General features: G+C 42.8%; 1 protein-coding gene and 2 long non-coding RNA genes across 4 annotated transcripts in view; 1 reads left to right on the top strand and 2 right to left on the bottom strand.

Annotated features, from left to right (window-relative positions):
* Nucleotides 1-25,142, top strand: part of grid1a (glutamate receptor, ionotropic, delta 1a) — a 130,265-nt gene that overhangs the window by 45,529 nt on the left and 59,594 nt on the right. The gene's annotated exons all lie outside the window — the stretch shown is intronic.
* Nucleotides 12,308-13,277, bottom strand: LOC115249638 (uncharacterized). The gene is made up of 3 exons (XR_003888324.1): nucleotides 12,632-13,277; nucleotides 12,511-12,550; nucleotides 12,308-12,381 (listed from the first exon to the last, which is right to left on the bottom strand). It is a non-coding gene; the product is annotated as an uncharacterized lncRNA (long non-coding RNA).
* Nucleotides 13,287-15,745, bottom strand: LOC115249636 (uncharacterized). The gene is made up of 3 exons (XR_003888322.1): nucleotides 15,564-15,745; nucleotides 13,581-13,642; nucleotides 13,287-13,501 (listed from the first exon to the last, which is right to left on the bottom strand). It is a non-coding gene; the product is annotated as an uncharacterized lncRNA (long non-coding RNA).

Below are 25,142 nucleotides of genomic sequence, written 5' to 3'. Positions count from 1 at the left end.
TTGTCTCTTAATGGTGAAGGGCAAACAAACTTTAAGAGGATTATTGTGTTTATGTGTTTGTAGCAGATGAAAAAAGACTGTGAATTTAAAACAACACCATATGAAACGTTTTTATTTTGAGGATATTTCCTCCTGGAGCAAAAGGACTTGACTATGTTGTCTGTGTGCTACTGTCATGGATGAAGCTGCTAAAACCATCTGACAGGGAATGTTTTCCTGCATATGGACAAAAAGCTGAATGAAGATTTATCTGAACTTTTATCTGACCAGGTCTGGAGCGCAATGTGTTGATTTTATTTATATCTTTACGTAGATGTTAGATTAAATGCAGGTGTCACTATAGACGTGCCCCTCATGAAGGATGGAACACTGACAGATGGCACCTGATGCATTTATTTCTCTCTGAAATGGAGGAGTTCTAGCATTAACTTCCGGTTCCTGTTTTTTCCTGTCTTTCTCTCCCTGTCTGACCTCTGGTGGCCTCCTTCAACAACAGGTAAGAACCTGTTTAAAGCTCCTGCAGTTGCAGGATAAATGTGATTTTGGACCTTTGCCGTCTCCTCACTGAAATAATCCACACACCAACACAACACTTGTTTCCTCACTGATGTGCTTCTAAAAGCTCGGTCTCTAATCCCTGACACTCGGAGACTGTAGCTGTTGCATATTTGTGCACATAAATACATTTTTGAATGCCTAAACAGGAAAAGTGGTCCCTGTTGACAATGAGATGCTACACTTTGATTGACAAAAAAAGATTCCTTGTTAATTATGAGAGAAAAACAAATGAATATCTGACTGCGTGGTGAAGACTACAGCTGGATTTCTGCTCCAGGGTTTGGATGACACGTCAGGCACTTCAGTAAAACAGGCGAACATCCACAGGAGAACTGATTTGAAACACATCAACTCTGTACCAATTCGTCTACAAGTAGTTTTTCAGTTGAGAACCCAGCAGGTGTCCACTCCAGTAGGGGTCGTCTGGAGCCCAGTTTAGGGGGAACATGCTCAGAGTAGTTCGTGCTACGTCTGCCTCTGGATTAGGAGCTGCCTGAATGAGATGCCGACACTTTATTGACATGAAAGTCACCTAGGTGCTGCTTTAAAGTGACACACACAGAAGGAAGCGAGGCAGATGGCGGCGTTGCAGCACATAAACACCGAGGGTGGAGGCATCAGAGGGATTAGATAAAGTGATATTTGCTGGCTATTGAAGTATTGACCGGGCTAAGAATGGATTGTGGGAGATTAGTATTTCCAGTCCAGATGAATCAACTATAAAAATGACAGAGGATGCCTGAAATAGGAAGGGATAGATCAGAGAGCAGAGCAAGACATGGAGGTGGAGGGATGGGAGCTAGTGAAGTATGACCACTGTGGATTTCTCTATTAGCATTCAGTGTGAGTGAGCTTGTGGGGTGGGGGTGGAGGTGGAGGTGGGGAGGGGTGTCATTCAGCATGTTCTCTCTTCTACTCCTCCTAATTCATTGGATGCTGCTCCGCGAATTATTACACCACTTTCTTCATTCGCAATGCTCAATTCCATCCAGACAAAACACACATTCCAGATCATCTAATCATAAAAACATCACCATGGTGCCCTTTATTTGCTGCTGCACACTGTCAGCACATTTAGTCAGAATGTAAAGACCTTTACAAGATTAAGGAGACTTTTATGTTGTCTTGTTTCTTTCATCACCATCAGGAGTATTTTTTATTTATAGTCAACTGCAGCTGATTTCTTGATCAGCTTTCTTGAAAGGTCTGTTTTAACTGATTGTTGACTTGATCTCATAGAAAAATGAGGAGCTACAGGAACAAGAAAACATCAGAGACTAGACCTCAGCCTCTGTATTGCTGACCTGTCCCAAAAGCAGTTTGATACAGTGACAAACCAGTGAATCAGCAGCAACGATCCACAGAAGGTCTCATCACACTTTGGTCTTAAAAGATAATAATGTAACCAACAAAGTCAACACTGGAGGCAGATCTTATTAATCCCATATTTAATCCCTCAGAGAGCAGCCGAGCACATCCACAGGACACATGAACATGAAGGAAAACAGTTTGACCAGCTCAGCAGTAGGAACCTGCTGGAATACAGTGAGAAAAAATTGTGATTAAAAAAATATAATAAAATTAAATTAAAAATATATAATCAGTTTCTGCTGCTTTGTTGTTAATGAAATCAACAACAGGTGCATCAGAGGGGCAACAATGAGATGGCCCCCAAAACAGGAATGGCTTTCCAGGTTGAGGCCACTGATACTTTTTTCCCTCCTCATCTCTTTTGGCTGATTTTTTACTGACTGACTTTCTGCTGTAGTTATTCATTTGGCTTGGATCAACAACTCTGTTGATAGCATGGTGCGGTACCTGGACGCTACAGAGGTTGCACAAGTAGTCCATCTCCTCCAGGATGGCACATCAATACGCGCCGTTGCAAATGCTGTGTCTCCCAGCACAGTCTCAAGAGCATGGAGGAGATTCCAGGAGACAGGTAGTTACTCCAGGAGAGCTGGACAGGGCCGTAGAAGGTCCTTAAACCCTCAGCAGGATCAGTATCTGCTCCTTTGTGCAAGGAGGAACAGGATGAGCACTGCCGGAGCCCTACAAAATGACCTCCAGCAGGCCACTGATGTGAATGTTTCTGACCAAACAATCAGAAACAGTCTCCATGAGGGTGGCCTGAGGGCCCGGCGTCCTGTAGTGGGCCCTGTGCTCACTGCCCGGCTCGATTGGCATTTGCCATAGACCACCAGAATTGGCAACTACACCACTGGCGCCCTGTGCTCTTCACCGATGAGAGCAGGTTCAACCTGAGCACATGCGACAGATGTGAAAGGGTCTGGAGATGCCGTGGAGAACGTTATGCTGCCTGCAACATCATTCAGCATGATCGGTTTGGTTGTGGGTCAGTGATGGTCTGGGGAGGCATATCCCTGGAAGGACGCACAGACCTCTACAGTTAGATAATGGCACCCTGACTGCTATTAGGTATCGGGATGAAATCCTTGGACCCATTGTCAGAACCTACGCTGGTGCAGTGGGACCTGGGTTCCTCCTGGTCCATGACAATGCCCGACCTCATGTGGCTAGAGGATGCAGGCAGTTCCTTGAGTATGAAGGAACTGATACTACTGACTAGCCCAGGGGTGGGCAAACATTTTGATTCGTGGGCCACAATGGGTTCTAACATTTGACAAAGGGGCCGGACCAGGAGCAGATGGATGGATGGAGTGCTTTGGTAACCTCACCTCATTGGAGAAAAAATACACATCTTGGGATATGGAGAAAACATGTGCTTTAATTTCAAATGAAAATGAAGAGAAGCATTACAACAAAATATCTGACTTTGGAATGAGTCTTAAAACATTTAAAATCAAATGAATAAAATGTGCCTTTTTAAAAAAAATTAATAACCATTTCTATTTTAAAGCACTGAAAGTTCTGTTATCCTTCAGGATATCACCACCACTCTCCTCCTGACTGTCTTTTTTCTAGTGGGAAAACACCAGAATTGCAGTGAAAATTTAACATTAACAAGGTTTATTCATTTAATTTTTCAAGTTTGGCGGGCCGGATTAAAACGTTTAACAGGCCGCGTGTGGCCCCCGGGCCTTAGTTTGCCCATGCCTGCACTAGCCCCCACGTTCACCTGACATAAACCCAATAGAACACCTCTGGGACATTATGTTTAGGTCCATCCAGTGCCGCCAGGTTGATCCTCAGACTGTCCAGGAGCTCAGTGATGCCCTGGTCCAGATCTGGGAGGAGAACCCCCAGGATACCGTTCGTCATCTAATTAGGAGCATGCCCCGACATTGTCAGGCATGCGTACAAGCACGTGGGGGCCACACAAACTATTGAGAATCATTTTGAGTTGCTACAATGACATTTTGGCAAAATGGACCAGTCTGCTGCATCGTTTTTTCACGTCTTTGATTTCCCCCCCTATAGGGTGATCTTTTTCATTTCTATCAAATTATGTGGCATCATTTTGTTACTAATACATCACCTACTTTTTATCAGGAAAGATATTCAAGATCATTTCCCCCCTGTTTAGATCTGATGTGTTTTCGAAGTGTTCCTCTAATTTTTTTGAGCAGTGTATATATATATATAGGCGGTGCCTCCTTCCTTTAGACTCAGGTCCTCTACCAGAGGCCTGGGAGTCTGAGGGTTCTGTGCAGGATCTCAGCTGTTCCTAGGACTACGCTCTTCTGGACAGATCTCTGATGGGGTTCGTGGTATCTGCTGGAGCCATCTACTCGGTTTGGGTGTTACTGCCCCTAGTGTCCCAATTACTACTGGGACTACTGTTGCCTTCATACCCCACATTCTCTCTATCTCCTCTTTCAGCCCTTGGTATTTCTCCAGCTTCTTAAGTTCTTTGTTCCCGATGTTGCTATCACTTTGGATTGCTACATCTATCACCACCACTGTCTTCTGGTGTTTATCCACCACCACTATGTCAGGCTGGTTGGCCACCACCATCTTGTCAGTCTCGATCTGGAAGTCCCACAGAATCTTGGCCTGCTTGTTGTCCAGCACTTTCGGGGATGTCTCCCACCTGGACCCTGGGACCTCAGGTCCATACTCAGTGCAGATGTTCCTCTACACTATGCCAGGCACCTTTTGCCGCTCCATGTATGCCTTGCCTGCCAACATCTTGTGCCCTGCTGTGATATGCTGGACAGACTCTCAGGGTCTTCTCCACACAGCCTACACCTGGGGTCTTGTCTGGTATGGTAGACCCTGGCCTCTATTGCTCTGGTGTTCAGGATCTGTTTTTGTGCGGCCATGAGTAGTGCCTCTGTGCTGTCTTTCAGTCCGGCCTTTTCCAGGTAGGTTTTCTCGCTATCAGTGTGTGTGTGTGTGTGTATATATATATATATATATATATATATATTCTGAGGAAGTGGCTGATATCAAGAAAACCTACCAGTGGCTGGAAAATATATATACATACGCACACACACACACACACACACACACACACACACACACACACACACACACACACACACACACACACACACCATATATATACATACATACATACAAACACACACACACATACATACATATATATATATATATATATACACACATACACACACACATACAGTATATATGTGTGTGTGTGTGTGTGTGAGTTTGTATATGTGTGTGTGTGCATATATATATATTTTTTGATAATATAGAAAAAAAAGAAAAAGCAAAAAAATGACCTAAAAACATTAAATAATAAGGACAGAAGGCCAGATATATGGCCCTGAAGAGCTGCAAAGCTCCAGTCTAACTTCACCGGGTGCTGCATGTGCATGTGTGTGTGTGTATGTGTGTAGATGGTATTTGTCCACATGTACTTGTCTTTTGTGCTTAAACCTAAACTTGTAGCAGTAACATAAAACCATGTTCAAGATTTTTTCTTGCTGGTTGATCTGAAGAACATCATTTGGTGTTTACAGACACACACCTTTTCCTGCCGGTTATATTCTGTTAACTGGCCTACTAGTTTGTTGGTTTCAGGCATCTGTTGTTTTTGAGTCCTGGCCGTGTTGAATGAGAGAGCCGTTGATGGTGAGGAAAGAGCCTTCGACGTGCTACCATGCTTCAAATGATGAAATGAAGGTGATCAACGAGTGCTGACATTTCCTATCCTGTCTGAAATAGGCTGATTAATTTCCCACAACACTGACGAAGAGGCCAAGCTGCATGAGTCATTTTTAATGTCGACATTCTCTTGTTAGTAATTCAAAATAAAAACACACTTACATTTTTCAGGTTTTAATTAGTGATTTTCAGGTTTTAATTGATGCACTGAGAAGGATTTAGCTGTTGTCAAACCCAAACAGGAGTTAACTTTTAAACTTTTTGACTTTAGATGATGACTTGAAGCCAGACATATTTTCAATCCCAACACGTCTTCCTCAGTATCTGACATGTGAAAAGCTCTTGGCCATCTCAAAGGTCAGGATAGTTTAACACATTAATAAACTGCCTGTAAGACCCAACTCAGCATCTAAGTAGATGTTTAAGGGAAGGCAGTAGAAAACAATCATCCAGACTGAAGAGCTGTGATTCTGCATCCAGCCCTTTTAATTCAGAATTTTCCTTCCTTTCTCCTCCATTATCTGACCAAATGTGGAAAAATCTGTAATTAAAACATTTAGCTGAAGAAGCTCTCCAGTAGGAGGTGGGGGGCAGCTCTATATGACAGCCCAGCCTGCTGTGGGGTGCAGGCCTCTCCAGGAGATGTGCCCCATCCTGGTGCCGGACCTGCAACTCCTGTATCAGACGCCTGTGGCTCAGACCATCACCTGCTGTTAGGAGGAATCTCTTCACGCAAGATGAAGCCAAGCAATTTTCACAGGTCAGAGGAGAGAGACAGGCATGTCGCCCAGTCCTGATTTATCCCAAAATGGCGCCCTGCGATTCTGGGAAAACAGGTGGAGTGAGAAAAAGAGGTGGATAAGACATGTCCATCATGGTGGAGACGGCATCAGTCAGGAGTTCTGCTGCAGGCCCACGCCTTCTTCATCACACTCAAATATTTTACTGTTTTCTCACATCTGTGAGCATCTACTTTATAAATTCATTTTTTTTTTAAAATGCTCATGCGTGTCGGTGGCTGCTGCAGCAGTCTGTAAATATTCATGCGCTTATTTTGCCCCTGACATCTGTCCTTCACGGTAAATGATGCATGTAGGAGTGACGCAGGTGACTTTCTGCCATCAGGCCCCAATGATTGACTCCAGGAGAGGCTACTGGTTTGGAGAAGACCTGAGATTCTCTGGTGGGATTGATTTTCTTCACACAAATCCAGTTTGAGAAGTTCAGATTTGGTTAGAAGCAGTCCAGCAGCCTCACAGTGACGCCGTCTCTTATGATGTGAAACACAATGGTGCATGACTGCAGCACGGTGCAGCTGCGGTACCTGCCGCATGTGTGTGGGGTGTGAGGAAGCCCTTTTTACCTTCGGCTCTATGCAAACTGATTTATGGGCTTATTATAACTGCAATGAATCAAAGATGTTGCGGGGAGGCTGTTTACTCTGCATGTTGGGGTATTTTTTTGCCTCATACGATGTGCGATTCTCATTCTTCCTTGTAGCTTGTTAGCTTGAGTTCTTAATGGCAGAACGTGGTGATTTAGCATATGCTAATGGGGCAGAACCGATGTCAGCTGTCAGCTCACATTCTGTGGGCCTGAAACCTGAACGTGATCTTTTGTTTTGCTTGTATTTCCTGTGTGTCTCTCTGTAAATTAGAAACCTGAAGTGCACATTGGCCATGAATTTCAGTGACACAAAAGTGTCTTCTGGCAAAGTAAGATATTTTAAGGCAGTAAAGTTTTAGATGTGATGAGGTTTGGACCTTTGTCTTTTAATCAGAGGAAGCGAAGTCAGGCAGCTTTTCACATCTCCGTGAATTATAATGTCAGAATCTGCACGTGCAGAGGTCAGCCGTAGGTCATAACCGAAACAACCATTTCCCTCATGTGTCATTATTTGGTGTTCAAATGAAGGGAATGATAGTGGTTCTTGGACAGTTTATTGATACAGGCTAATGAAGTATTTGTACTTTCAGCATTCTGACCTCTGACTGCTCTTTGGTTGTGGTAACTTGAAAAGCGCCATGATCTCCCAGTTAAACTGGATATTTGTTGCATCAGATTATCCCAGTTTGTTCTGACCTTTTTAGGCTTTTTGGGATTTCCTAAATCCTGTGTGAACCGTTCTTGATATTGTGGCTAAAATTTAGCAAAAGTCAGTGAGAAATCAGCCCGTGTAGATAAAAACAACAAAGTTCATCATTGATGGAATGAATATTTCTGGATTCAATTTTAATTCCTTCCAAGCCCTTTGGAGACTTTTGACCAATTTTTCAGCTTCCCCCAAATACAAAGCAGATATAATGAAAACAGCTATGATGAAAGTAACATTCTCCCTTTGTTCTGGAATTGGTTCCACATCCAGTAGCTGCTCACTAATAATCTTCATCCCATAGCAGATCCAAACCCCTGATAGAAGGAGTTCCCGCTCTAACAGGTCCAAAGCTCAGCATCCGGTTAGGGTCAGCAAGGGTTCCAAGTGTCTCAGTCTAGAGCTTCCACAGCAACCCTGATGGGTACATATGTTCCCACATGTACTTTAAGCCTTAAATACAGTCTCAACAGGGCCGCTGTAACTGCTGGAATGGTGTCAACTTGTCTGGTCAGAGACCCCACGCTGTTTCCTTTAATGCAGAAAAAGTACATGCCTCCATTTTAGAGGCTGCGTGAGAAGCGGTGCTGGTTTTTGACAACTGACAGCCTTGTTTCAAGATGTAGATACTATAGTTCTATAGGATGTAAAGTAATATACAGTTGATAAGGGCTGCAAAAACAGCAATCACACTGCGGACACTCAGAAGGGCGACCTTCATGCACACGTCTTCCATTCTGAACCTGATATGACAAAAGTCATATTTGAAATCAGCAAAGTGGGACGGGAGACTGCTCTTCCACAAAGATGACAGAAAAGGTCAACAAAGTCACCCAGACGATGTAGATGTAAAAAGGAAAATACTCAGAATGAATATATGTAAATATATGGGCTCACTCACGGCCCCAGGTACAGTCAGAAAGTAACTGCCAGAAAGTGGCGTTGCTGTGATAAAGAAGCTGTTTGAGACTTAACAACCATTCACTGCCAACCGACAAGCTGCCGTTCAGCTACAAGTGGGTGCAGATCAAATCAAAAACTCTTTAATGCAACGTTTGCTCACCTATACAGAACAATGTTACTGCAAAGCCATGGAGCCGAAGATCCAGAAAGATCTTTCTTTAAGCCGCAGCTCTACTTTGTGTTTCACTCTATGTGATGAACATTAGCCTGCTGCCACGGTGCTATATTTTACTCTGTGGTGCTTCTAGCCAGTAAACCAGGCTGACATGGACCCAACATGCAGCTATTCATCTTTGCTAATTGTGTCGGACAACACGTTAGTCACAGTTTGGTGGGCTATCAATCACCCACAAGGACAGCAAAACTTGCGGGGCGGATAGAACAGAACATGATGAATGGTCCTGCTTTCCTGTTTGTCCCTTCCTCCACCAGCTCAGGTGGCGTCACTTTTGACCCATTCTGTCAAGCATTCCATGAGTTTTAACTTCTGGGAGAGCTGCTGTTGGATTTACATGTTCAGTGAACCACAAGAGCATCCATCCATCCATCCATCCATCCATCCATCCATCCATCCATCCATCCATCCATCCATCCATCCATCCATCCATCCATCCATCCATCCATCCATCCATCCATCCATCCATCCATCCATCCATCCATCCATCCACATCCTTTATCTAGTCGTGGAGTCAAGGTTCTATCGCTGACTCTCACACAAGCAGCAGTTTGAACTCAAGCTGGGGTGCAGTTTAGTGTTTTTGTGTTGTCCAGTCTTAAAACCCAAATCCACTACTGTAATCCCCCTGCCGCATTAGATCAGAATATTACTATGATGCTGCACAAATTTGTTTGTAGGGGCCATGTTGTGAGGCTAAATAATTATGTTTAACATCTGAATGATTGTGCATCCATCAGCGGGTAAACATGTTCCTCTCTTCAGTCTTGTTAAACACTTTTCTCCCTCTCCACTGTCAACAGAGATTGTTGGGATTTCTGTGTTTGCACAGTGAACACAGTCTCAAAAAAACGTGCGTGGACGGTGTCTCAGTTGCCTCAAAGCCTCATGAGTGTGTAGGAGTGCCGGTCTGATGTGAAGGCACAGAAATTCTATAAAAAACGAGTTTTTTTCCCTCCATAAAAATCACAGATGACACCCTGCTGATTTGGGCTTTGATAAGCATAAAGTTTACCAAATGTGTGGAAATCTTGCATCAGCAGTCAGACAGTCCCCTAAAGTCAACTTTTCTGCCCCACTGTGCTGGATGCTGCAGATCCTTTCTCTACAGCTATATTGAGGCTCTTTCTGGCTTTCTTTCACCAACATTCACTAATATTGCAGTGTTGTTTGTCAGTGCGCTCTGTGTCACGCTGAGTCTTAATATTAAGAGCTGCATAGTTTGCTCTGTATGCCAGCTGGAGATAAGCTAGAATATAAACTTAAACATGGTGTACAGCAGCTAGGTCTGCCTAAATCTATTTTTTTCTTTTTGTATAAAGAAGAGGTTATTATAGAATTGTAGTGTTCTGTGTGGTGGGTGGACTGCTCTAAAAGGCAGGACCACTGCAGTGGACCACCACATTTGTGACCCCACAGCCAACTGGATGGCCATGAAGATGAACCAGCCCAAGAGCTCCCCAGGCTACATGAACTCATCTGAAAGGGAAAAATAACGGATGAGCTCATTACAACACCCTAAAACAACATCTCCACTCTGTTGCGGGAGGACACGCAGACAGTTGAGTCTTGTCCCACTTTCCTTCCTGGGTCATGAGGCCCTGCCTTCATTTTTGTCTCTTTCCTGTTTCTGAGCGGTGATCAATCTCAGATCAGCCGCAGGTCAGACCATTAACTCAGTTTGGGCAGAGAAGCAGAAAATTGAAAACACATTAAACTGTGAGTGTAATTAACACGTACATAAGAGGATGATCTAAAGAGAGTGTGGTTGTGTTGAGGACAGTCAAATGATGAAGAACCCACCATTAGCCCAAAAGATCCTCTCTGCTCCTTTCTGGGGGTCAGCTGGTGAAGGTCAAGGATATGTCGCATGATAGGCGGCCATGATAACACTAGTAGCTTTTAGTTTCCTTTGAGTGTTTCACCATTTAAGTACCAGGGCGTTCCATCATCACTGCCTGTTTAAGTAGGCAAGTTGGATATCGGTTAAGTGACGCTGATTGCCCTCGCTCGGTGTAGCTGTAATTACCAGATTTGTCCTTCTTGCCTGTCCAGCTGTTTGATGAAGAGATGGCTCCTGTCCTGCTAAATATGGAGCGACCGTAGTTGGTTTCGATCCCCCCTCGGTCAGGCCTGACCTTTGCTCCTCCAGTGCAGCAGAGATGAGAAGCACCTGCAGCAGCAGCTCTGTCAGTTATCCTCCCTCTCACTGATCGTCGACACCCAGTATTGATACGGGCTAACCAGCTTCCACCATAGCTGTGCACAGCTGAACAACTTGCCGTATTTGTGTCGTCACACGCTCACACATGCTCTTGTCAGTGGCAAGTCAAGTCCTGCCCTGCTGAAGGGTGCTCATGCATTGAGTGACTTTAGCACAGCAAAGCATTTTTTTGTTTGTTTCAGGCAATCAACAATTCACACTCTCCCTAGTTCTCAGCCTAGTTTTCTCCTTCCAAACTTGACTCAGGTTAAACCACGATCCAGGTTAATACAGAGGTCAGCTGAAGGTCAAACCGTTGAAATATATAATTAATGACTGGAAAGTATTTGAGTTGAAGAAGAGGAAGTGAATGGCTGTTTTTTTTCCCAGCACCTGGATGATTGAGTCACACTGCTGTGGCAGGATGGCTGTCAAATGTCAGTTTGAAAAGTATGTGTCAGCCCTCCCGCTGAAGGCTCACAGCTTGTGCCAGTGTACAGACTTTTACATGTTTAATTATTCACACAGAAAACAGGCTGATTTTAAATGATGACAAGTACAAAGCCCTCCAAGGAATATTCAATATATGCCACTTTAGACACTTTTGGAATTTTATAGCCAGTGATTGCTGATGTAATTAATGTATACATCACAATAAAATCCTGAATTTTGAATCTTCAATTTCAGTTTTGGGGCTGAAATTTGGGGCAGTGTCAAAACTCTTAATTACATATTTATTTTTTATAAAAACATTAAACCACTACAGAAATGTGTTATGCAGAGATTTACCCTGAACCTTATCCTCCAAACCCACAATTACACAATTTGTCCTCATGAGTTTCTGAATCACAAAGAGGTTTCTATGTGCAGCTTTTCTGTATTTTATTAAAGACAACAAACTGATAAGTAGTGGCCATTCAGCTGTGGATAAATGGTTTATTTCTGGAAACCACAGCAGCAGAACTGAAAATAATTATTTTTGTGACCGCCAGTACAAAGAACTTGGGTCAGAAGAGATTTTTGTTTTTTCCCATATTTTTTCTCTCATATTCTTCTCATATAAAATAAAATCCCTCAAACTAAAGCCATATTGGATGGAGCTGATGTCTGGTTTAATTGATGCTCTGGTTTTCACCAGTGTTGCTCTTTCTAATTAGAGCTGCTGATAACCAGCAGCCTGGTGTGTCTTTATTGCTCCAGGTAAGAGCGAGTAGAAGTCTGACAACCAGAAAAAAAGACCAGTTGAAAGAGAAGATTAAAATAGTCGGAGGAAAAAAAAACTTTAATTGTCTGCTGTCCTTAGATTGGCTCACTCACATCTTCTTTCTCCTTGTTTTCACAAAGAGAATAGAAAAGGAGAGAGAGAGTGAGAGAGACCTCTGGAAGCTCAGAGGAAACCTCAGAAAAGTGTGACAGAGATTAAAAAGATCTAGATAAGCGTTTCCTTTTATTACTCACTTGTGCCTCCACTTGACCTGCTGACCCTTCCTGGGCTGCACTGAAATGGATGCTAATGTAAATTTAGTCCATCCTGTGACTTTTGAAATGACTGTTATCCTGTTTGTGGAAGGCCTTTTACCTCAGAGTGATAAAGTCTGGCTCCTCGGTGCTGAGGGACCCCACAACACCACTGAAACATGAGTTATCATCATCATCATCATCATCTAGAAATTTTAGTTGAAAATCAGAAGTTGAGTGTTGGAGAAATGTCTTTTATTATTGACACATTGACTAAATATTCACTAATCTAATGTGGAGCCTTAAAGTCATGACAGACCTTAATACTGCTGCCATTCAAAGTGGAAATTGCAGTTCCGTTGAGCACAAAAGCAGCCGGAGGTGAGGGCCTCTTTGCCGATTACTTTGAAAAGTACCATAAGAGGAATTCAATTACGGCTGTGCATGCAGGTGTGGAGGGATTTGGAGGTTAGCTTCGATATTCCTGGGGTGTTTCAGTGATGACAGTATGCCTTAATAATTCAGGCCAAAGTCTGACGGAAACGTTCGGTGATAAGAGAACCAAAAGAAAATGGCACAAAATTCTCATTTGCAATAAGAGTTGTCTTCTGAGTACGAATCCTTCTCCAAACGGCCCCTTTATAAGCCCTTAAATAGCATCAACCATTATCCAATTTACTTTCCAGACATCTTATTCTCTTCTAAAGTCAGAGCCTTTTTTATTGCATGAATGCAACATGCTGATAAGGATGTGAGAATGAATAATTTTTCTCTCCTCTCACCGCTGAGTGATTATGCTGTATTTGTAAGCGCTCCTTTAATGACCTGCTCGGTACGATTGCTTCCTGTCCTTTAACGTGGCATTCTTATGATTGACTTGGGAAACTCAATGGTGGTTGCTAATAGCTGCTGATGTATCCAATCAGTTAGTGGGTGACCTTTGCAGCTGGATCCCCCCTAGTCGGATGTTTCCTTCACACCAATCATTACGCTACGTTTGATGACCTAAATATAGTAACAGATGTTTGCATCTTCTCACAATCAAGACATCAAAAATGAGTAAAAACCACCCATCAACTGGTTCAGCTTCTTCAGGAAGCTCCTACAGCACAGCTCTGCATCACCTTTGACCCTAGAACAGAGAAAAACAGTGTTGTTGAGTCTCAGCTTGATAAATTATCATCACACTCTTGAGGACTCAGCCCAAAAAAGACTGACAGGTCGAGAGAACAAACCTCACCTTTCCCCAAATTGAAGGATTCAAGGAATTTTCATACCAGCATACAGTTTTGCATGAGATAGTACAAAACATGTCCTCAAGTCGTGGTTATAACCCAATTAAAGGAATTTTAAGAAAGCTCAGAGAAATTTTTAATAAAAATAAAATGGATGATTTTTTAAAAATGTAGACAATCTAAAAAAACTGTTTACAATGTAAGCAGTTGGTTCCAACTCATTTTAAATTGTGCCTGTAGTTTAGAAATCAAGACAAACTTAGCAGCCATTGATGATGACCTCATCTTCAATTAATGTTTGAATTCTTTACATATTTGAGTTAAACTTGAGTCATTGTTTAATTCCACTGAGATGTTGTTGGCTTTGGTCTGGAGCTGCAGCTGCCCTGTGAGCACTGCTTTAGTCTTGTGTTAAATCTTCAGCCACAGCTATAAATCAATTATACTGGTGGTCTCTATTTTTCTGTCAGCTCTCCCTGGTCTCTGCTGGGGTCTAGGGTCTATCCACAGATCTACTGTGGCTTTATTTCAGTCAGACATGCCTGACCCTCTCTAAATCCTTTCTCAAAGAAACACTAAAGCTTCAGCTTTTCACATTTTCTTTGTGAAATAACACAAACATCAATGTTGGTGTTTCATAAGATCAGTCCAAAGTGGCATGATACTCTTAAAAAGGGCAAAGGGAAGCCTGTGCATCTGAAGTCTACCTTAACATAAACAAGGAGGTCTGCTTTTGAAAAAACTGGATTACCATAGACATTACAGTCAAGACAGTGGGTGCATCATCTCATCTTCTAATCTTCTGGATGCAGCTCCTCCTGAGTTCATGGTGTTTTCAAATCCAGCATCTATTTGCATTTAGCCTGTAGCAGCTTCATGTCTTTTGTCCCCACCAGATGAAATGTGACCTCCTGGGCTTATTATTTGTGTGACAGACCGGTCAAAGCTTCAGTTCAGCTCAATGGGAGGCCCCATCAGGCTTTGTAACTGATGAGAAGGTGTCCACATTTCCCTCCTCCATCTCTGCTTTGGTTGCCTGGATAGCTGTGATGAAGTTTTCAGGACTCAGCCTGGCGCTGCTCTCAGTTTGGAGGCGCCCCTCATTACAGAAGCCTAACTGGGATTTTTTCTGGCACTGTTAACAAGACCTGTGGTCTATGTCAATATCAGCCTTTTTTGTCCTGCAAACCCAGAAAAAGGTCTAATTTGTGTGAGGATACTGTGTTTCTCCCAGCTACACAGTTAAAGCTTCCAGATCTCCAGCCTCAACAAAGCCAAACTGTTAAGGTCATATTTATGTATAAACTGCATTTTCATTAAAACACACACACACACACACACACACACACACACACACACACACACACACACACACACACACCTTTAAAATGTTTCCATGCAAAAGTGATAATAAAAATTACATGAACTCTCTAATGAGATTTTAATAATTCACATCATATAAGTGTTGTGTCTCTTGTCTGGTCTAATCTTCAGACTCGAGCATCATTTGTGTGAAGCGGCAGCTGCCCCTGGGTGTGTGTATGTGTGTATGTGTGTGTGCGTGCATGCGTGCATGTGCACGTGTACATGCACCTCGCGTCGGGAGCAGCAGGTTAAGCTGTCTAATGTTGTTTTAGCCTCTGAAGCCTGTAAATGTGAAGGGTTTCCCTCTGTTAAAGCTTTATGTTGCAAATCTGTGAAATTTGTGGTAGGAGTGTTTAGTGAATTTACAAGCCAGATGTGATTCCTTAAAGGCAGCAAATGCTGCTTGTCTCCAACTTTTCTGCGCTGCTCTAATATTTGAGGCTGTGTTTGTACCTATTTTCTGCTAGTTGCGGGTCATAACTTGGACACACGTGGTCTCCCTCTCTCTGTGTGCTTGTAGCTGGTGTTACAGATGACACTCACTGGCAACATGTTGAAACATTTGTTCCATGTGCACTCAATAAAGCAGTCATGTCAGCTTCTCTGCTGCCGGTCAGGATTTGAGGGATCAGAATTGTTCCTGTGAATGAGCTGAAGAGTGCAGGTGAAGCTTGTTCTGGCACAGCGACACTGGAGAAAAATCAACTGTGGTCATAATTGCATCACACAAATATAGGAAAACGTTTTTTCCTGGTCTCTGCAGCTCAGAGGGGAATCACACAGTGAAATCAGTTGATGTGGCAGCAGACTGCAGGTGCTGCTACTCTGCTGCCTTCAGTCCTGTCTGCCAGAGGCTCAAATACATCAACACAATCCTGGATTAAAGCAGTTTGTTTTCATTTGCTTCAAAGCTTTTTAAAAATCCATGCAGATCAATCAATAACTGTGACGAATTAGATCAGTTATTGGACTCGTTCACCTGGGCTTCTCAGTAGCTTTTTTAGCCCTCTGGACCTGCATCTATGCATGTTCGATGGGTCAAGAGTTCCAAATTTTAATCACATATTGGAATATTTCAGAGCAAACAGGTCCTGACAGTAGTTAAATTAGTTTTGCCGCCATACAGGTTAAAACAGTGTTGGATTCTCCTTACACATGGAGAGCTTTTCTTTCTCTGCTCCTAAACAACTTGTCAGGGAGAGTCAAGTGAGGTTTAAAGAGCCCCTTGATAAGATAACGAGAAACTGAACCTCCGGATTAAAAATAAAGCAAACCCAACCATAGCAGCCATGAAAAATGCTTCAAAATCACTCCCAAATGCCCAAAACTACTGAAGTTCAATGGTCCACTTTGGCTGAATATGTTGATCTATTTGTTTCATATATATATGATTTAGTTCTACTAATATTCTGTTCTGTCCTCTTATGCTCCTTCGGTTCTTGTGTTGTTAATTTTGGATTATTAAACCAGACGACCATACAGTATAATGCCTTAAAAAGTTCAATTTCCTCTCCAAAAGAATCACCATCTGAATTGCTTGGATTTTAATTAAGTAGATTAAATCAAAGGGATGATATTCAGAAGGAATTGGCTTCACACTGTTGTGTTTAAACCATCTGATGCAGAATCCTCCTGCAGCAAGCAGGACCTCGAGAGCAAAAGTACCGTAAGCCTTTGACTGCCAGAGCAGCTCCAGCAGAACCCGCTTCACAACAAGGAACAAATACTGGATAAAAGATGATGAATGACGTTAAGCAAAGACAACTTGCAGCTGCGAGCTCTAACAAAGGCAGCTATAGCTGTGACAGAAGGGAAAACTAAGCTCAGGGAAACTTCAGTTGCTGCTTGTTGTGATGGAATCAGTGGACCTGACACCTCAGTTAGCAGCTGAGCACAGGTAGCTGGTTTATAAATGAGGTCCGGGGGGGTGTAGCGCCCCTCTGCCCCTCCTGATGTGCACGGCTGTGCGATCATGTGGTGGTTAATAGACAAATTGGCCTTAAACGGATTCAGAGTTCAGTTGGTGTACTTTAGATCATTTTAAAAGGCCCTGTTTGAAATTCAAACCCTTTTAGTACATTCATCTTAATTTGCTGCCTCTTTTTTTAACCTACTGGATCATTTGCTGCTCTGTACCAGGGTCACTATCTTTTTCATTATTGTGTAATTGAATTAAATTTTAAATGTTATTTTCATTATACTGTTTTCAAAAACAGACTTCTTTGTAAAAGGCTGATCTGTAAGATTTGCGTGGGCTGGGTTATTGTAATGCTTCATTACTCATATTGAGAGACTGAATTACACGTGTGCCTCCTAAAAGGTTCTTCATTCTGAATGAAAGCTGCCATGTGAGTAGTAGGCTCAGTCCAAATCCCAGTCTTTTTCATCGCTGTTTTGGTTTTTCAGTTTCCACAGAATCAGATTTCAGAGCAAACCTGAAGAAATGGGGCCTCACAGACATACAAGCTTTCATCAGGTTATGGTGCCGCAGCAGCTCATCCTCTGTCTTCATCTAATGTAGAAATAGTTTTTATGTTTTTATTTTTCACGCTCCAGGCATCACAGGAAATGTCTCTGGATCTGAGAGCGTGTGGGTGTGTGCTCATGAGCTGGTTACGCTGAAGCACCTGAGCGAGTCTGTTGTCTTTGGTTTATAAGTCTCTATTGACGCTCTGGCCCAAATGCAAATATGAGAAGGAAGAGGAACAAGAGTTCCTCATCGCTGCAGACATGAGCGTCAGAGCCCAGTGCTCCTCTTCATTTGTGAATGTGCCGAGCTGAAACTCCATAAACGCAGCCTGTGAATAAAGTTATCTTGTGTAGGCACGCCAGCGGCACCGTGCGCAGACAATCTGGCTCCACTGTAGCCAAACGGACTGAGATGTGCCTTCATTCTGCACTGAAGACCTCAAATCCAAATAATGGAAATGACAGCAATTGTAACCAAATGTCCATTGGAAGAGCAGCAGCGGAGCTGTGGGCATTTGTGTTTATTGTTTTTATAGGTTTTCAGTTGGTTCAACAAAAGCTGCTATTCCTTTTATTACCAGATTCAACATGTTTAGCACAGGGAGGAAAAAGTGCCTGTAAATGACCTGAAACCCAGAGTGGGAGTGGGGGACAGATTTGTGCCTGGGTGTGAAAAACTCAAACATGCTAAAGAGAATTAGCCTATGGATGATGTATGTAAGCTAACTGACTGTAGCAGCTTGTTTTTAGTGGTGAGGTCCTGCCAACATAAATACGGGATGTTGTTGTTGACGGTGAGGAAGTGGAGCAGCTCAGCAGGAGATGAGTAGCCATTAGGGGTCTCCCCGGGTCATTAGGCTTCACCTGCTTTTATTCTGACCCACAAACATGCCCACTCTCATCAGTGCCCTTAATGCTTGAAGAATCGAGAGGGTGACATCGCTGTCTGTCCTTGTCAGGTCACCGAGTCTCCTTTTTTCCACCATTGGAGCAGCCACAAACCTGCTGTCAGATGAAAGGCCACCTCCACCCCCCTGAGTGTGTCTGTATGCAGGCTCACACGCCACATACGTGTGTGGTACACGTGCATGAAAGCCAGTTTTCAGAGGTGATTGGTTTGAGTTGAGCCAATTTACCATCCCCTCAACAAAAACCAGGTCACAGTATTTTCTTCTTTTTCACACTTCTTGCAGCACATCTGCATGCAAGGAGAAGGCTGCTGTATGGCTGTAGATACAGTTTCACTCATGGATCTTGGAGAAGGTTCTCCCCAACCCTACATCTTGATTTCTCTTTTTTTACTTTTGTAATGTGTCTGGTGGGTGCGCCATTAAATGACCCTCCTGGGACGATGTTGGAAGGATCCACCTCGGGGCAGGAGGGGCCGGCACACTTAGCGGTGCAGGGAGGAAGGCAGGTAGTTGCTGACAGTTCAGGTGACTCAACAGGATAAGAGAGCCAAGGTCTCCTTCCATTAAATGCCAGATCTTTTCACTGATAGCAAGAGAATGGAAGTGGCAGTGAATAAAACGGCTAAAGAGATTACTTTACAGATACAACTGCATCTATTCAAGGAAATTTCCGATTGTGAGTGGACTGAAAGAGACATGATTCTTAAATGGAGGGGCCAAAAAAAGGAAACCTTGGGGGACTCCAGAGGCAGATCACATTTCCTAGAAGGGTTGTAAGGTTCCAGCAGCAGCATAAAAGAATGTTCAGCCTTAATTTGTTTTTCAGAAGAGAAAGTTTAGAATGAACAATTGAACTTTAGTTCAGAGTAATTGAGGTTTACCTTCCACTGCTCGTTGAGTTACAGAGGAGGGTTAACGAGGCGAGGCGAGGGCGTTTGGGCCATCTCACAGATGCTCCATACAAACTTTCCTCCTTATTAATGGTTGTAGATGGAGACAGAGTGTTACACAGGTGTGTCGTCAGCCTCTTGTTAGCACTGACTGGTACTTCCATGGCTACCATGTTTTATCTGGCTTGTAGGCCAGGTTCAACATTGATCTGGAGTCCTGAACTCACATCAGTGGCGATTATGTGCTGCAGCATGCACGTGGTTCTGAGGGGAGCATCCAAGTTCAGTTATACTCCTATCAGTTGAAAGACAACACTTATTAGAGACGTGATTCAGACTAAATGTCCAAATTTGCAGATGCCCTTGCTCTGAAAATCAACCAGGACAACCGAACGTCTTCATGCAGTCTTCATATTAGGGTTGATGACATTTGTGTTTTTGACCCTGCTGTCACCAGTGCTGACAGATTCTAGAATCAAATGAAGTCGATGTATTGAGCATGTTTTTTGTCTCTTTTCTGGAGGAATGAGAGCAGAAACTTGCATCCGGAGGGTCCCAGCCGTTTGAAATAAAAATTATAAATCAAGAACAAATAATTTAGAGAACATAAATGAATAGCTTCAGCAAAAAAGTGACTGTTTCCACTGAATCTATAAAACACAACGAATAAATGAGAAAATGATGAGTTTTCAGGATATTAAACTAAATGTTTGTTCATTCAGGATGGGGGTGCAGAGACATCCTAACTTTCCTTCACTTTTTCACTTTTATATAGCAACATTGCTGTATAAACCTTGCTGCCTACCATTGTGAGGCTAGGGGGACCAAATAAGACATCAAACATATTTATGATGGTGAATGTGAATCTTTTATTTTGCCACCAGCCAAATCTCAGTTCTTATTGCTGCCCATAAAGTTGGAATAGAATATTTTTTACCTTGTCTCATGAAATGATTATGACAATGTGATTTACTCTTGACAGGTGTGTGTTTAAAACTGTATTTATGGTCAAAGGTGATCACTGATGTCTGTTAACCAGAATAAATAGAGGGGGAAAAAAATAACTCCAACTTTATAGGCAACAGTGTTATTCCCCCCCCCCCCCCTCCTTTTTTTTTTCTTTTTATGGTGTACATGTGTGTAAGACTAGTAAAGAACACCTAGTGACTTCCTGCAGGTCATTTATATCCATTATTGTCATCTATATGGATCTAGATGACCTCTAATGTTGCGCCTGCATACATTTAATTATTATGATTGACCGGAGACCGGAGTTAATCCAGAGTTACATCTTGAACTGTGTAACAACCAGGCTGGGCTGGCAGGCAGTGCAGCCTCTACTGGAGAGACAGCAGATGTTGTAGGGAAAGTTTGGTCTTCCAGTACGTCTGTAGAGCTAATGAGTTTGGATTTTTCTGCTTCAGCATGTGCAGAGAGCATTAAAACAGCAGCAGACGCATGAAGCTGCTGTAAGATCGACTCATAAGAGCAGATAAATTAGGGACAGACATGCACACGAGGGACAGCAGAGTTGAGGGAGCATGCAGCAGCATAGTGTAGATACATTAGATGTTTAAAGATCTAAGGGACTGACACAAGACAAGAAGAGTCCCCGAGCAGATGGCAGTTGATGTCTGCTGGGTCATGAAAAGTGTTGATCACTGAGGCAGTGATTCAGCAGTGAAACACTTGCGTCACAAACCAGCTAAAACAGCCGCTCACCAGGGACGCACACTTATAATTACCAGCAGAAGCGGTGCATACCATAGTGGTCGCTGTGATGGCAAGGATACGTCTGGTTCTCTTTCTCCCTCATGCAACTGTCCATCACCAGGAGGGTTCCCACCCCACATGAGCCTGGTGCAACTCAGGATGTGTTACTAGTAAATGCTATTTTTTTCCAACTGCTTGTTTGAGGATCTGGAGATGGAGAGGAGAACCTGTTTGCAGCGTCGGATTGAATCTAAAACAAGTCAATCCGATGCTGCAAACAGGTTCTCATCTCCAGTTTTGCTGCTTTGACCCATCAAACCGTCAAATATGAAAGGGGGCCTGAAATGTTGCCATCAAGACCTTTAGTTTTTAATTTGTCAGCAGATGTTCTCAACAATCCAAGTAAACAACAAAATAATCTGGACACTCATTTATTGTTATATTATCATATCATATTATATTATTTGTTTCCTTCTGCATGTCTAGTTCTGGCTCACTGGAGGAGAAGTTCTGACCCCTCACAGTGCAAAAAACAAAGGAAGAGACACAGCTCTCCACCAAATATTTTATGGATTATTATCCAACATCGCTCTGGACACCTTTACAACTATAGTGATTTTAATGCTGATTTGATAATCTGGTATGAACGATGTAGTCAGGTGAAAAGCTGCATTGTCATAGTTGCAACACAGTATTGATCATCAGCTGTCGCTGCCTTCTGCCCACCATTGATTACATTTAAAGGTAGGGGGAGGGGATTAGGGAAGAATGGCAGATTTGTGACTATAAGCAGAAACCTGTATGGCCGAAGAGGCCTGTGAGCAACTGTGCAGGTCTCTTGTCAGCTCATCGTTCCTTCCTGACACTTGGAACTGATACAATGAGCTCGGTGATGGAGCCTCATTGGCCCACTCCCTTCATGCATTATGAAGAAAGACAGATCCGTGAGGGTCCGTATAAAATAGATCATAATCCTATAATATTCAGGCTCCATTTCCACAGCAGATGGCCGTGCCTGTGTGTCTTCTGTGCCACCTGTTAACTTGCGGACAACAAACTAGCTGCTGCCCCCTGAGCTGAACCTGGGAAGGTGCTAATCTGGGATTTAGTTGAAGCCGTACATAAATCCTGGAATTTATTCTGCTGTAGTAGCAGAAAACAAAGAAATTGTTGTGATTAACAGAAGGTCAATAATCTTCTTTTTAATGACACATGGGCAGTGTGTTACTGTTAATGACATCATGTTAAAACAACTAATATTCTTCAAAAATATGTGTTTTTAAATTAATTTAAACATCAGACAAGCATGTGGTGTTGAGATGGTTGTTCTTTTGCAGGGAAAGGAGGCAAGGCACTAAATTATGGATTATGTACCAGAATACATGTGTGAGAGGACAGAGGGGTGACCCAGAGATGATGGGGAGACAAATTACATATCTGGAATTTGTAACGGAACATAGCTTCTGTATGTGTGTTATGATACACCGTCCCTGTGTGTGTGTGTGTGTGTGTGTGTGCGTGTGTGTGTGTGTGTGTGTGTGTGTGTGTGTGTGTGTGTGTTTGTTTGTTTGTTTATACTGTCAAGCCTCTGATTTACCGTTTACCCTGAAGGCAACATCATTTAACCCATCAGACCTTCATTAAAAACAGAAGTTTTGTCACAGGTGCTTCCCTCTCCCACATTCACAAAGGCATTACACAGATAGACAAATGGCTAACAACTTGCTGATCTCTGTTACCCTGGAAACAGTTGTCAAGGAGTTGCCATGGAGCATCTAATGAATGAGAGCAACTGTGTGTATACAGTTAAAAAGTTGAGCGGACGGAAATAATTTTGTACAGTGTACAGGTAACATGTAGTCACTGTGTTCTGTTGTGGAGATCAGCAGGAAATTAAATGTTTGCTCAGGAAATAACCAGAGGAGAAATTAGGCCGATATGAACTGTATTTTCACTGTTGCACGTGCAAAACCCCTTTGTCCTCAGCATATCTGGAGTAGTAGTTAGCTGGGCAACCTAACCCAACAACTGCTGTCAGTGTTGGATATCTGATCTGGGCCAAACCCTGAGGCCCAGGCCTCCTGCAGAAGAATCCTGATTTCACCACAGCAGCCTGGCTGTGAGCTTCTGCTGCACCTTCCCCTCTTTCAGATACTTCAGCGACCGTAGAAGCGACCGGTAAAACCTTGAACTCTTCTATAGAAAGTTTTATAGGACTCTGTGTCTCCTTGGGAGGAGCAATGCTGTTTCAGGATAATAGAATCTGTCAGGTGAATTCAAGGTGTTGACTATCTCCAGATGTCTGAGCGATGTGCAGCTTCAGACGGACAATAATACACACACACACACACACACACACACACACAGATACCCCTGAATGTTTGAGGCAGGTGTAATACACCTTGTTAACAACCATACACACACACATGTTTCCTGCCTTCCGTGAGTCACCCTGACATTTACTCACTTTATAGATGCTCAAGACAAAATTGAATATTTGTTCCTGCTACTTTTGGTGGGGGGAGTGGAGGCGCTTCTTAATGGACTTGATAATGGGGGTCTGTCTGACTGCCTGAGTTTAATGTGCACTCTCAAGGTAGTATGTTGACATTTTCAGCTTGGCACGTCGAGGCTTGGCTCATCACGCATGCTGCTCCCGTGTTCCAGCCTTCCAGGATAATGAGCTCATTTGTTTTTCACGTTGACAGTGAACTCTCCAGAAGGAAGCGCAGCAGATCACTCGGGAAAAGTTGGTTCTTCCTCTCAAAGAAAGAACGTTGGCTCAATGTCATGAATCGCTCCTCTGAAGTCTTTTGAGTTTTTATGTGACATTTAACAGGTTTTATTTCGGAGTAAAAACCGCTCTTGAAGCTAAATTATTTACATGTTCTAAAGTACAGTTTGAATGTTTTAAAAGTTTACAGAGAGACTAAAAGCTTCACTCCTCTTTCAGTTTTATCTGGACACAATCAACCAGGAACACATAGCAGATGCTGATGGTGTTGTCATGTATTTAATATATACTCTCATCACTTACTGTCAATTGTCATGTTACTGTGGGAAAAGGGCAACGATTCATGTGTGAAAGCTCCCCCTTACACACCAACATCAGCAACTTCTCAGTGATTTGTTCCTAATACAGCAGTGATTAGCTTAACAGACTAACAAAAGCAAAGTTGCACATACATGAGTAGATTAAAACACAGGGAAAAGTTCCCCAAATATAAACATTGATAAGAAAACAAAAAAAATGCTAAATATTATCTGGGAATTATATTTGGGTTAGTTGAAGGCTATAAATCCACTGCTTATGTTCAGATGATCCTCACCAACATACTGATGTTTTTATCTGTTCACAATGAGGGGGAAAAGCTGCACATTTAAGTGCATTTTGTCACTATACAACCTGGAGCAACATCATAAAACATCCCCAGAGCTAAAGCATATTTTTTCTTTGTGTGTGTGTTTAATGAGGACCAGAGTAAATGGGCCCAAATGCAGAGCAAACAGGGTTTCATTGTTATCAGTGTTCAATACGAAAACCATTTCTGTATCCGATTAACTCTTTTATGATGGATTGAAGCTTCTGGAGCAAAAAAAAAAGCCTAAAACCACACAAACAGGATGTGCTTTAGTCAGATGAAAGGCTTTTGCTGGCTCACACATTCAGAGAGTTTGCTATAAGTATAATGATGCGGGTTTGTTGTTGTATAGATTCTCGGAGAAACAAGATAAAATGACCGAGAGAGTTGTAAGAGCGGGAGCAGATGGATGAAACAGAGAGGGCTACACATATTATTCATTTAAGTGCATCCTAGCATCCTCACTTAAGTTTCCAGTGAAGCTTTGGCCCAGAATGATGCTGATGACTCCCACGTCACCGTTTCTTCAAGGGTGAACGTTCACAGCTGCCAGAAACACTGAGCAAGGTTTTAGAAAAACGAAGGGATCCTGTCTGGATCTCAGCGTCTTTGACGGCTCCTCCACACTGACCAGCCCCATAAATAGACTCTGACTATGCTGCAGCATTTATTCGCCTTCCCCGGTCA

Source organism: Takifugu rubripes, chromosome 4, assembly GCF_901000725.2.
Source record: "Takifugu rubripes chromosome 4, fTakRub1.2, whole genome shotgun sequence".
NCBI lineage: Eukaryota > Metazoa > Chordata > Actinopteri > Tetraodontiformes > Tetraodontidae > Takifugu > Takifugu rubripes.
This window is presented reverse-complemented; position numbering and strand designations above follow the sequence as displayed.